Source organism: Cynoglossus semilaevis, chromosome 10 (genome assembly GCF_000523025.1).
Source record: "Cynoglossus semilaevis isolate Cse_v1.0 chromosome 10, Cse_v1.0, whole genome shotgun sequence".
NCBI lineage: Eukaryota > Metazoa > Chordata > Actinopteri > Pleuronectiformes > Cynoglossidae > Cynoglossus > Cynoglossus semilaevis.
In genome coordinates, this window is record NC_024316.1 from 16,558,500 (window position 1) to 16,558,978 (window position 479).

Here is a 479-nt window from a genome sequence, read left to right on the forward strand (position 1 = left end):
AATTATTTTATATTTAAAATTGATTTAGATTATTCATAATTATATATTATCTTAATTTTAAAGTTAACACGTTTATTTTGTTTTGAAAAAACATTTCTAACAAACATTTAAAACAATTTTTAAACTCCAATTCAACATTTGTGTACAGGACAGCAGCAGCACAAAACAACCCTAACCCAAATATCCTCACAAAACATAATGAAGAAAAATCAACATTTTGACGCACTAGAACACAAATGTACTGATTGTGTGAGCAGCCATCATAAGTGGCGACAGCGCCTTGCGCGCGTGAAAAAAAACATTCAGCCGCAAGGACATTAAGTGCTCAATAACGTCACACAAACACGAGAAAGTTGCAGAAAACAAGTATTTCAAAGCCTTTAGCACACCGAAAATCTGCACCAATCATAGCAACAGTAATAGACGCTATAACAAAATCCTACAGAAAACTGCGACCGTATTAAAAAAAGTTTCTTACT